This window comes from Mchenga conophoros, linkage group LG5, assembly GCF_057382185.1.
Source record: "Mchenga conophoros isolate Kocher_MC1m ecotype Shallow Benthic linkage group LG5, M_conophoros_male_GT1.1, whole genome shotgun sequence".
Taxonomy (NCBI): Eukaryota; Metazoa; Chordata; class Actinopteri; order Cichliformes; family Cichlidae; genus Mchenga; species Mchenga conophoros.
The window spans coordinates 3,920,276-3,930,075 of record NC_140530.1 but is presented as its reverse complement, the minus strand read 5'-3'; positions in this window follow the sequence as shown (position 1 = coordinate 3,930,075).

Below are 9,800 nucleotides of genomic sequence, written 5' to 3'. Positions count from 1 at the left end.
ACAAATATGGCCAATGCGATTGGCTGTGCCTTTCAGGGAGCTGTGTTTAGTTTTAGCAGCGGCAAGCCTGCGCTGCAAGGACCCGCAAGGAGGAGAGGAGGATGGCAGCAAAAAGGAAGAACCTGGATATAAGAAAGTGTTTTTCAAAGAAACCTGTAAGTCACTTAAAGCCAAGTTCACTCATAAAATCTGTCCATCATAATAACGTTACAGGCTATGCAAGGCAATACATGCCCCTCTTATTACTCTTTCTGGGTTGCAAAATAAACTTTAAAAAAATTTTCAGGCGAGAATGTAGCTGTGCAAACTTCAAATATCTGAACCTGGGAGAACAGCAAACTCCCAGCACATCGTTTTAGGCTTTGGCCCACATCAGTCTAAAATTGTATGTAACCATGAATAACGTGTTACCATGTCCACCAGGAGAGACTGGACAGTATAGATGTAAAACAAATATGCCAGCAGTTTATCTCAGTTAATAAGAGGAGAAGGCATGTGTTTGGCTCCTTCACATAGTGGACATTTGTCATGATCCTGGGCCATGTTGGCCCAGCAGTCTTAGTATTTATGTCTTTTTGTATTTTGTTCCTTATTTGATTTCCCCTTGTGACTTTTATCCCCTGTGTGCCCCTCTATGTATCTGTGGGCCCTCGTCTCCCCTCGTGTTTCATTCCATGTTTCCCCAGCCCACTATGCCCGTGCTCTCTCTCCTCCTGTCTGCACCTCTGTGTACTTCCTGTTTTACTTTGACAGTCTCTCGTCAGTATGCCTCATGTTGTGTTCACTCCTGCCCTGTCCCGTTACGATTATCTGTGTCAGCTGTGTTCCCCGTGTGCTCCGACTTCCCTCGTTAACCCTCTGTGTATTTATGTGCATGTCTCCCTCAGTTCAGTGTCGTGTCGTCAATGTCTCCTCCCCGAACCTGTGTGTCTTTCTGTGTTCCCTCGGTCTTCTGTTAGCATTCCCAGTTTAGTTATGTTTCTTTGTGAAGCCTGCAATGAAGCAGTGATTTTGAGTTCAGTTCCTGTCTCTGTGAGTTTTGCGTTTGGGTCCTCATCTGCCTCCACACAGCCAGTTCATGAAAGACATTGAGTTGTTGTGTGGGACACCAGTAGTCCATGTCTGTTGCTGTAACAGTAGTTCATGTTTAGAGTAAAACATCCAGCTCACTGACTTGATAGGGGCAATAGTGTGCCTAAAATGTTGCATAATTTTGCTAAGAGATCTGTTACTTTGTGGTAATCTTAGATGAGTAGTTTTATTGACAAAAACCACCAGGTCATTCAGTGTTCCCTTAGTGATAATGTATAAGCGATGTTGGTGTACTATAACTGAAGTAATGTTGTTAAGTCCTTAAAGTCATATTCTTTTATTGTCATGACTGTATTTTAAGGTATTTTTATTTTTGTATGATATCTGATTTATATGGAATATGGTTGAAGTAAACTAAAGTATAAAATACTTAGTCAGTTATTTGTTTAATAGTAACTTAACATTATATAATTCACATATAAAACTATGAATTGTAATTTTAAATGGTTTAAAAGCATGTAGAATAGCATATGTAGGCAAGTATATTTCTCCTTTTTTTTTTTATCAAGAAGCAAAGACGAAAAGGAGAAAAAAAAGAAACAGGGCAGGGTTCGGTGGTTGAATCATCCATCCCCACCAATGTCAAAACCAAATCTACGCCCTTGTTAAAGACTTTACCTGAAAAGCGCATGATGTTATAATATACATTGGTTGCATCATCACACGGAGCAAAATGTATATTTTTATGGTACTGTGATGAAGTGAAAATGCTGGTATGGTGGGACTGAATAATCTAGATGTAAGGAATAGAGATCCAGAATCATAGGTGCAGCAAAACAGTAGCTTCCTGTATGTATCATGCTCTTCTTGCATGGTTAGTCTCTGAAACATCCTTTTGGTGTAAGAGGTCATTATACTGTGGCGTGAACCTCCTTCCTCATTCTAGAGATGGTTAAACGAGTGTTTTTCTCTGTGCCTTAAAATTTTACTCCAGTTACGGTCTCTAAAATGCCTTGTCCCAGCATTAAAAAACAAAACACACACACACACACACACACACACACACACAAAACCCCACTGATTACAATAACATTTCTCAAGCAAATGTGGTCAGTTAAAAAGACCACTATTAAAAGACCCCAAGCATTTTACTGTGTGCTTCTTTTCTTTTCTTTTTTAAAAAAAATTAAATATTTAAATATGAAAGCCCTGTTAGAAATTTGTATATTTTTTTCATAACAGGGACAGTGGCAAAGCAGTTATGTAATGCTACTGTGAACATTTTAAGAACACCTGTTTGGCCACTGTAAGATGGGTGTAGATGTGTTTTGGTTTTGCAATAAGAGATCAAGTAAATGTTGCTATAGATAACTTGGCCTGTTGTTAACAGCTGTCCCCTTTACAGCAATCCTCATCAATGTGGAAGGGCAAGAAAAATATATAGATATAAAGATTATCATCTCTGTCAGTGCGCCCTAGGGTGGCTGTGGTTACAATGTAGCTTGCCATCACCAGAGTGTGAATGTGTGTGTGAATGGGTGGATGACTGGTTGTGTAAAGCGCTTTGGGATCCTTAGGGACTAGTAAAGCGCTATACAAATACAGGCCATTTACCATTTATTTACCATTATCACCACTAAATTAAGAGGTCTATATAAAATCACAAAATCTTAAGAAGCAGTTTTGAAATTTGAAAACAATTTAAGATTTAAAAAGCTGCATTCCACATACTACGTGATATTGTTTGATTGCTTTGGCAAACAGTCAAAATCCTTTTCCTCCTGTAGGCTACCACAGGCCTACCACATAAACTATCCTTGTAGGATTGCGTTGATTTTCTATCCTTGAGGATAGAAAAATGGACTGGATACCTCTGAGGAGCGCAGCTGGGCAGGGATGGACAGTTTCAGAACATTAAAAAGGAAATGAATGAAAATAGTAAATGGTGCAGAAAGAATATAGAATATAAACATTAAGAATGCACTTCTGTTTTTCACAATAATAGCTGAAAGAAATGTTGAATGAGATATCGATTTGAGTTAGTGAAACTAGAGCAATCTAAGCAACTCCATACTTGATGACTTTGGCTCTCTTTCAACACTACCTGACTGTTTCAGGCAGTCAGTCAGTGCTGGGTCATTTTCATGGTCATTTTCTCCCTTTGAGGCATTCCCTTCTCACCTACCAAAGCCCCTATGAATCTGCTTTCACAACTTGTTGACTGAAGAATTGAAGAACAGAACTGTACATATAAAACTGACAAATAAGACCTTCAAGGCAAAATTTCAATCATAGGTCTTGGTCATCAAAATTAATGACTGATGGTGGGCAGTGTTCCCTCTAAGCTGCGCACGTGCGCAATTGCGCACACTGCACTGCTCTCTGCGCACAGAAAATCTGCGTTGCGCACAAAAAAAATCTAACCTGAATTGAAATTAAAATTAATACTTCAACAATCCTGTTTTGCAGTGTTAGTCAGTGACTGGCTGCTACCATTTGGGATTAGAACGATGCCACCTTATCCCATAGTTCAGCCAATAATGCGTATATCAATGTCATTGACAGGCTATGACAGCGTCTTTATGTGCCGACACCGGTGTTTTAGCTGGCAAAGCGACGTGGCTGATGTGGAGTGAAGCCACGCTAATGACAACGTGTACAACCATTTGAGATGTGAGCAGGACAGACGGAACAATTTTGGGTTAGTAAAGTCGACTTTATACCAGTTTTTAAATCGTGTTGATAGGTCACTAAAACCAGAGTTGTGATTAAAAAAAAAAAATCTGCAATGTTTGGTTTTCTTCAAACTTGCTTTTTGTTGATTTTTATTTTTAGGTTTTAGCTTCTGTGAAGCACTTTGTGATTTTTATCTTGAAAGGTGCTATATAAATAAAGTTTTACTTACTTACTTCCTGAATACTATCGTTGTTTATACACTCAACAAAAATATAAACGCAACACCTTTGTTACTGCTCCCATTCCCCATGGGATGGACGTAGAGACCTAAAATTCATTCCAGATACACAATATAACCATCCCTCCCAAACAGTGGTCACAAATCAGTCCAAATGTGTGGTAGTGGGCACATCTGCTATATTGAGATAATCCATCCCACCTCACAGGTGTGCCACATCAGGATGCTGATCTGACATCATGAGTAGTGCACAGGTGTACCTCAGACTGCCCACAACAAAAGGCCACCCTGGAATGTGCAGTTTTTTGCGCTATTGGGGGTCTGGGGACCCAGAACCGGTCAGTATCTGGTGTGACCACCATTTGCCTCATGCAGTGCAACACATCGTCGCATGGAGTCTATCAGATTGTCAATTGTGGCCTGTGGAATGTTGGTCCACTCCACTTCAATGGCTGTGCAAGGTTGTTGGATATTCGTGGGAACTGGTACACGCTGTCGTATACGCCGGTCAAGCACATCCCGAACATGCTCAATGGGTGACATGTCCGGTGACTATGCTGGCCATGCAAGAACTGGGACATTCTCAGCTGCCATCTGCCCTGAACAATGTGAACCATGATTCATCCGTGAAGCGCACACCTCTCCAACGTGCCAGACGCCATCGAATGTGAGCATTTGCCCACACAAGTCTGTTACGGCGACGAGCTGGAGTCAGGTCAAGACCCCGATGAGGACGACGGGCATGCAGTTGAGCGTCCCTGAGACGGTTTCTGACAGTTTGTGCAGAAATTGTTTGGTTGTGCAAACCAATTGTTCCAGCAGCTGTCTGGGTGGCTGGTCTCAGACGATCTTGGAGGTGAACCTGCTGGATGTGGAGGTCCTGGGCTGGTGTGGTTACACGAGGTCTGCGGTTGTGAGGCCGGTTGGATGTGCTGCCATATTCTCTGAAACGCCTGTGGAGACGGCTTATGGTTGAGAAATGAACATTCAATGCACGGGCGACAGATCTGGTTGACATTCCTGCTGTCAGCATGCCAATTGCACGCTCCCTCATTGCTTGTGGCATCTGTGGCATTTTGCTGTGAGACAAAACTGCACATTCCAGGGTGGCCTTTTGTTGTGGGCAGTCTGAGGTACACCTGTGCACTACTCATGATGTCAGATCAGCATCCTGATGTGGCACACCTGTGAGGTGGGATGGATTATCTCAATATAGCAGATGTGCCCACTACCACACATTTGGACTGATTTGTGACCACTGTTTGGGAGGGATGGTTATATTGTGTATCTGGAATGAATTTTAGGTCTCTGCGTCCATCCCATGGGGAATGGGAGCAGTAACAAAGGTGTTGCGTTTATATTTTTGTTGAGTGTATGTACTGATGAAAGAAAGGGTAAAAACTGCGTTTTATAAGAACAAAGGCTCGAAAGCACTCTCCGCCTGTGAGCAAAAACAACCCCCACCCCCCTCTTCCTTTCCTATTCGTCCAAAAAAAGTACCAAACAAAAAACAAGGAGCACAAGAGTCCAAAAATGCAGGAAAACACATCAAAAATGAAACTAGAGCTCAACAAGAGTCCATGAAAAGTTCAGGGGACCAACTGTGCACATGGCAATGGCAACGACGGGCAAACAGTTCAGGAGGCCGACCGTGCACACGGCAACGGCGGTGGCGCAGGCAAAACCAATCAGGAGGCCGACCACTTGGAAGGCAGTGGCGGCCACTGAGCAGGTCCGGAGGTCGGCTGCGATGCCAGCGGCGGCGACAAACTCTTTCCGGAGGCTGTCCCCGAAGGCCATGATGCCAACTTAGAGGCCTGGAAAACGGCCGGCAGAGGCGAGGCGGAACAGGTCGAGCTTGCTCTGACAGCGGTGTGGCAACCGCAGGACCAGACGAGGCAAGACCAGACAAGGCAGGACCAGACTAAGGCGGAGCTGGACCAGACGAAGACGAAGGCGGAGCTGGACCAGACGAAGACGAAGGCGGCGTCACGGAGGCTGAACCAGACTAAGGCGGCGTCACGGAGGCTGGACCAGCCGTGGATGAAGGCATGGAGGCTGGACCAGGCGTGGATGAAGGCACGGAGGCGGGACGGCTGCGGAACCTGACGGCTGCGGAACCTGACGGCGGCGATGCTGCAGGCGGCGATGCTGCAGGCGGCGATGCTGCAGGCGGCGATGTAGAAATCGCGGGGGATGATTCAGCAGGTGACAGCTGAACAGACTTCCCCGGACCATCAGCAGATGTGAGGATGTGCTTACTGGGTCCTCCGGGACCCTCAGCTAACGAGGCGTGGTGCTGGGTGGGCTCCTTGGACCCTCCAGCAGACGTGGCATGAGGCTGGACGGGCGACTCGGGCCCTCCAGCTGACAACACATAATAATAATAATAATAATAATAATGGATTGGATTTATATAGCGCTTTTCAAGGCACCCAAAGCGCTTTACAATGCCACTATTCATTCACTCTCACATTCACACACTGGTGGAGGCAAGCTACGGTTGTAGCCACAGCTGCCCTGTGGCAGACTGACAGAAGCAAGGCTGCCATATCGCGCCATCGGCCCCTCTGGCCAACACTAGTAGGCGGTAGGGTAAAGTGTCTTGCACAAGGACACAACGACCAGGACAGAGAGCCCAGGGATCGAACCGGCAACCTTCCGGTTACAGATACGCTTCCCAACCCCCTGAGCCATGGTCACCCCGTGAGGCTGGACGGGCTCCTCGAGCCCTCCAGCTGGAGCAGATGCAGGACCAGAGACAATTGGGACCCCTGGCTGAGGGTGAAGATGAGCGGCTGACTGAGCAGATGACAACGCTAATGATTCCTCCACTAATTGAGCTACTGACTGGGTCATGGACTGTAACAAAGCTTGCAGAAAATCCGATTGTGGTAGCGACTGAGCTATAGATAGCGGGGGTGAAGACTGAGCTATGGGTGACTGAACTTGAGATGAAAGTGGTGGGGGTGGAGTTGGTGACTGGGCTACAGGCGGCTGCTGAGCAGGAAACACAGGACACTGAGCAACAGGTGGCTGATGAGCAGCTAGCTGAACTGAAGGTGGCTGCTGGTCAGCTAACTGAGATGAAGGTGGCTGCTGATCAGCTGACCGAGCTGAAGGTGGCTGCTGATCAGCTGACCGAGCTGAAGGTGGCTGCTGGGCAGCTGACCGAGCTGAAGGTGGCTGCTGGGCAGCTGACTGAGATGAAGGTGGCTGCTGGGCAGCTGACCGAGCTGAAGGTGGCTGCTGGGCAGCTGACTGAGTGGAAGGTGGTTGCTGGGCAGCTAACTGAACTGAAGGCCAGGAAACACACTGGTCATTTTTAAACATGGGCACAGGAGTAGGCACAACAACTTCTGAATTAACTACTCCTGAGTTACCTGGCAGGGGCTTATGAATATCTGGGATAACACACACGTTGTTTGCGCTCACAGATGTGTTGAGTTGAGGACGAACAGCGGTCTCTACATGCTTGACAGGTTTCGAAGCATGACAATCATCCAGAACATTCCTAGCCGGCTGTTCAGACAAAATCCCAGACTCCTGCTGGGACTGTGAATGCTGGCAGCGCATCCGCCGCTTCCCAGTTGAAATGGGATCAGGGCTGGTAAAAGGTGACATGGAGAAACGCTGCTGCGGAGTGGAAATGAAAACTGCACCAGTCCGTACTACAGGAGAAAAGGGAAGTGTGGTTGGGTGGTGATGCCTAGGGTTGCCTTTCTTCTTCAAGGATGGATCAAACGATTTGGCGATAAACCTTGGCAAAAACTGCCGCTTACGTCGAGAACACCACGTGGTGAGGGACTCCAGGAGGGTAGCTGAATCGTCCTTTCCTGGACCGCCCATGCCAAACAGTTTGAAGGCTAGCCTCGCTCTTAGAGCTGTTATTATTTGCTTAAGTCCATTTATGTTTAGAAAACTGATGGTGGAGGCAGTGGACGACAAAAAATTATCAAAAAACACTACCTCCAGCTGCCTCTTGTAGGGGCTTGCAGCGTGGATTATCCTCCAACAGTAATGACTGACTGAGCTATGGGTGACTGAACCCATAGGTGCGCGAGATTCTCTCCCTCAGAGGTGAAAAGTGAGTCCGCTGGATCCATACTGGTTGCGTCGTTCTGTCAGGGCTCTGTGTGCGGGCAGGTGGAGATGTGGATCCAAGTGCAGGACTCTGAGACAGAAATATACTGAAAACCACAGCTTTATTGCTGGCACCAACAAAACAGAAACCAAACATGAAGACACTAACTGGAACACACAAGCAGGATCTGCGGGTACGATGCGACACCGAGCACAGGAAAACACAGGGCTTATATACACATGGTAGTAATGAGGGAATGGGCAACAGGAGGCAGACACAGCTGGGAGAGATCAGGGCTAACGAGACAGGGGGAACAAAGCTGCACACACTAACCTAAGACAAAGACTTTCACAATAAAACAGGAAACATGAAACACTACTAAAATTCAATTTTCAATTCAATTCAATTTTATTTATATAGCGCCAAATCACAACATAAGTCGCCTCAAGGCGCTTCATAGATACAGAGAAAAACCCAACAATCATATGACCCCCTATGAGCAAGCACTTTGGCAACAGTGGGAAGGAAAAACTCCCTTTTAACAGGAAGAAACCTCCGGCAGAACCAGGCTCAGGGAGGGGCGGCCATCTGCTGCGACCGGTTGGGGTGAGAGAAGGAAGACAGGATAAAAGACATGCTGTGGAAGAGAGACAGAGGTTGATAACAGATATGATTCAATGCAGAGAGGTCTGTTAATACATAGTGAGTGAGAAAGGTGACTGGAAAGGAAAAACTCAATGCATCATGGGAATCCCCCGGCAGCCTATGTCTATTGCAGCATAACTAAGGGAGGTCCAGCCCTAACTATATGCTTTAGCAAAAAGGAAAGTTTTAAGATAAGATAAGATAACCTTTATTAGTCCCACACGTGGGAAATTTGTTTTGTCACAGCAGGAAGTGGACAGTGCAAAAGTTATGAGGCAAAAATTAGAATACAATAAGAATAAATACAGTACACAACTGTACAGAATAGAATAAAATAAAATACTATATACAGTAGAATAAAATAAAATAAATATACAATAAGATAAAAATAGAATACAAATACAAATACTATATACAACTGAGTAAAAATACAACGATGACAGAAAGGATTATTGCACTTAGTATTATTGCATATGTATGGATGTGTGTGCTTGATCAGTTAAAGTCTTTATTATGGAGTCTGACAGCAGTGGGGAGGAAAGACCTGCGAAATCTCTCCGTCCCACACCGTGGGTGCCGCAGTCTCCCACTGAAGGAGCTGCTCAGTGCTGTCACAGTCTGCTGCATGGGGTGGGAGATGTTGTCCATCAGGGATGACAGCTTAGCCGCCGTTCTCCTGTCACTCACCACCTCCACTGGGTCCAGAGGGCATCCTAGAACAGAGCTGGCCCTTCGGATCACCCTGTTCTGTTTTAAGCCTAATCTTGAAAGTAGAGATAGTGTCTGTCTCCTGAATCCAAACTGGAAGCTGGTTCCACAGAAGAGGGGCCTGAAAACTGAAGGCTCTGCCTCCCATTCTACTTTTAAATACTCTAGGAACAACAAGTAGGCCTGCAGAGCGAGAGCGAAGTGCTCTAATAGGGTGATATAGTACTACAAGGTCATTAAGATAAGATGGGGCCTGATTATTTAAGACCTTGTATGTGAGGAGCAGGATTTTGAATTCAATTCTGGATTTAACAGGAAGCCAATGAAGGGAAGCCAAAACAGGAGAAATATGCTCTCTCTTTCTAGTCCCTGTCAGGACTCTTGCTGCAGCATTTTGGATTAGCTGAAGGCTTTTCA